General features: G+C 39.2%; 1 pseudogene across 1 annotated transcript; it reads left to right on the top strand.

Annotated features, from left to right (window-relative positions):
• The first annotated feature begins 2,956 nt into the window (after positions 1-2,956).
• Positions 2,957-3,326, top strand: LOC310631739 (small ribosomal subunit protein eS26-like; annotated as a pseudogene). The gene has a single exon. The product of its transcript is annotated as a small ribosomal subunit protein eS26-like (transcript).
• The last annotated feature ends 542 nt before the right edge of the window (positions 3,327-3,868 follow it).

Here is a 3,868-nt window from a genome sequence, read left to right as displayed (position 1 = left end):
CCGGACTCCTTTCCCAATTTTGAACCAATCTGTGGTTCCATGTCCAGTTCTCACTGTTGCTTCTTGACCTGCATATAGGTTTCTCAAGAGACAAATAAGATGGTCTGGTACTCCCATCTTTTTAAGAACTTGCCACAGTTTGTTGTGATCCACACAATGAAATGCTTTAGCATAGTCAATGAAGCAGAAGTAGATGTTTTTTTCTGGAACTCCCTAGCTTTCTCCATGATCCAGCGTATGTTGGCAATTTGATCTCTAGTTCCTCTGCCTCTTCGAAATCCTGCCTGTACTTCTGGAAGTTCTCGATCCACATACTGCTGGAGTCTAGCTTGTAGGATTTTAAGCATAACTTTACAAGCATGTGAAATGAGTGCAATGGTGCAATAGTTTGAAAATTCTTTGGCACTGCCTTTCTTTGGAATTGGAATGTAAACTGATCTTTTCCAATCCTGTGGCCACTGTTGAGTTTTCCAAATTTGCTGGCAAATTGAGTGTAGCACTTTTACTGCATCGTCTTGTAAGATTTTGAACAGCTCAGCTGGAATACTGTCATTTCCACTGGCTTTGTTGTTGCTCAGTTTTTCTAAGGCCCACTTCACTTCACATTCTAGGATGTCTGGCTCAAGGTCAGTTCTAAGAACACACAATTCCATAGTAACTCTGGGTAGCATACCCCTTCCACCAGACCTGCCACCTAAAATCAAAGCATCTCAGGATAAAGAAGACAATTGACCAGAGAACAGAACCCAAAAGATCAAACCACAAACTCCAAACAAAAAGGGCTCATCCGCCATACTAATCCAAGGTCTGGGAAAACCATTAGGTCTTTAATAGTTTGCAGAAAGTCAAAAGAGTGGGAACACATTGAATGTTGGAAGGCTATCATGCCACAGGGAAGGAGTCATCATCAAGAAGACCTTCTTCCTAGTCCCCCAAATGACACTGCTTAACTGACAGAACCAGGAGCATACCTAACCTAGCTGACATCACCAGGAAGGTTGAAGCATATGGAGACAGTCAGTCCCTCAAGTAACCAGGCCCTGCCATTCAGGGTATGATGATTTGATAGCTAGACCTTTGAATTGCACCTGGAAGCCAACTGGCAACCAGTGCAGCTCACCAAGCAGTAGAGATGTGTTCATACCTTACCATTACTGCCTGCACTACTGCATCCGGGACCGTCTGTAGTCTCCAAGTAAACTGCAATAGCAGCTCTATATACAGCATGTTACTTTAACTCAATCAAGATGTATAAGTGACTATCTGAAGTGCCTCCCAGTCTAGGAAGAGGCACAGCTAGTGCACAAGATGATCCTCTTGGCCACAGCTTCCATCTGCTCTTTGAGCAGGACCTCCGAGTTCAAGTGGACCCCCCAACTGCACACTAGTCTGGCATGGAAAAGTGCAACATTATTAAGGATTAAAGATGGAAGATTCCTAGAACCAGGGGAATCAAACAAAGAAAACTGGTCTTTTTAACCCATGAAAATTAATGACCCTTTCAGAAAAGAAAATACTTCTAATATAGTTTTGGAGAAAAATATTTGGTTAGATACTCTGGTTATCTCCTTTTCATTACCCCCCCCTTCATCAAGGAAAACCACACACCACCCCTTTATTGTTTAATAAATAAATATACTCCTTTTAACCCTTATAATTGTAATGCTTTCTGCATATAGTCAAGCAATCCCTCCTCACTCTCTGTATCCATTGACTTCCTCAAATTCATGATCAAAGCTTTCTTAATAAGGTAATAAGAAGAAATATAATTATAATGAATAACAATAAACTACATTTTACTGTCAAATCTAGTTTAGCTGGAAGAACATTTACTAACTGTGAGGAGAAATGGGGAGGGGGAATCCAGTGACAGCAGTATCTCTTGTTAAAAAGAGGATCTCCTGCTCAACACCTGCTCTGTTTGATGTGCACCCAAGGGGCTCTAATTAGCACATTTGGAGCTATGATTAGAGCAGTGAAGGATGCCTTCTAAATTCTATTAATTATGGGTAAGAGTTTAAATTATTCACTTTAATATATATATGTGCACTTTTTTCTTGCCCTAGATTCTTATTGCTTTCTAGAATAGATTCAATTAAATTATTATGGTTGATCACATAATAAGCCAGATTTTTAGACTGGATTTGGCATTTTTGTCCACCCATCAAGTGCTCCCTAAGGACCTGGGATAGGCAGATGTTTTTGTTTAATCATAGGAAAGGTAGCATTGCAGTGAAGTAGGACAACTTGCCACAGCCAACTCGCTGTGGCCAACTCTCTATGGGCCCACTTGCTACAGGACAATTTAACAATTCTATTTAATAATTTAAAATAAGTAAAAAATATTTAATTTTTTGCCATTCACATTTCATTCTGTCCCCCCTTTTGCATCCTTTCTTTAGTGATTTTAGTCCACCATTTGTTTGATATTAGTGTAAATTTTGTCACACAGTAAGTTAGCCTGTGATGAGTTGGCCATGGCGAGTTGGCCTTGATGAATTTTTCATTGCAGGATGTAAGCTGTTCCAGGTAAAGCTGCCTTCTGCAACTGACTGATGGCAATTTTGTCAATGCCAATAGTGTTCAAATGATGCTCCAGAATCTTTTGGAATTGCACCCAGGGTGCCTATTACTATTTGGTATTATTTTTGCTTTCTTTTGTCACAATCATTTTACTTTTAGTTGCATTTTTATCTTTTTCATTGACATTTTTTATTGAAAATAAGTTTGGGCTGTTTTGTGGCAGATATTTGTCTATTTGAATTCTAAACTCTCAAAGCACTTTAGTTTCTTCATTTTCTAATAGAATAGAATAGAATAGAATAGAATAGAATAGAATAGAATAGAATAGAATAGAATAGAATAGAATAGAATAGAATAGAATAGAATAGAATAGAATAGAATAGAATAGAATAGAATAGAATAGAATAGGCTCTTTCACCTCCTCACCATCAAAATGACAAGGAAGAGAAGAAACAATGGCCGTGCCAAGAAGGGCTGAGAACATGTTCACCCTATACATTGTACCAACTTTGCCAGTTGTGTCCCCAAGGATAAAGCTATTAAGAAGTTTGTCATCCGAAATATTGTAGAAGCAGCTGCAGTCTAAGATATCTCTGAAGCCAGTGTCTTTGATTCCTATGTGCTACCCAAATTCTATGTGAAGCTTCACTATTGTGTTAGCTGTGCTATCCACAGCAAGGTGGTGAGGAACCGATCCCATAAGGCCCGGAAGGACCACACTCCTCCTCCCCAATTCAGGCCAGCAGGAGCTGCACCGAGACCACCCCCTAAGTCTATGTAAGGAGATGTTTTAAAAGATGTCAGTGCCAAATATTGAGTCAATAAATATATTTTACAAGAATAGAATAGAATAGAATAGAATAGAATAGAATAGAATAGAATAGAATAGAATAGAATAGAATAGAATAGAATAGAATAGAATGGGACCTTTGAGGTCTTCTAGTCTAGCCCCTCACTCAAGCAGAGGAACCTATACAATCTCAGACAAGTGACTGTTTAGTCTCTTCTTAAAGACCTCCAGTGATGGAGCACCCACAACTTCTGAAGGCAAGCTGTTCCACTGGTTAATTGTCCCCACTGTTAGGAAGTTTCTCCTTAATTCCAGGTTGCTTCTCTCTTTGATCATTTTCCAACCATTGTTTCTTGTCCTGCCCTCTGGTGCTTTGGAGAATAATTTGACCTCCTCTTCTTTGTGGTAGCCCCTCAAATACTGGAATACTGATATCATGTCACCCTTATTTCTTTTTTTCTTTAGACTAGCCAAACCCAAGTCCTGCAGCCATTCTTTATATGTTTTAGTCTTCAGGCCTTGGATCATTACTTTGTCTATTTTGTGGTCCCAGTA

The sequence above is a fragment of the Vipera ursinii genome (assembly GCF_947247035.1).
Source record: "Vipera ursinii genome assembly, chromosome: 1".
NCBI lineage: Eukaryota > Metazoa > Chordata > Lepidosauria > Squamata > Viperidae > Vipera > Vipera ursinii.
The sequence above is the reverse complement of the archived record's forward strand: the minus strand, read 5'-3'. Positions and strand labels throughout refer to the sequence as shown.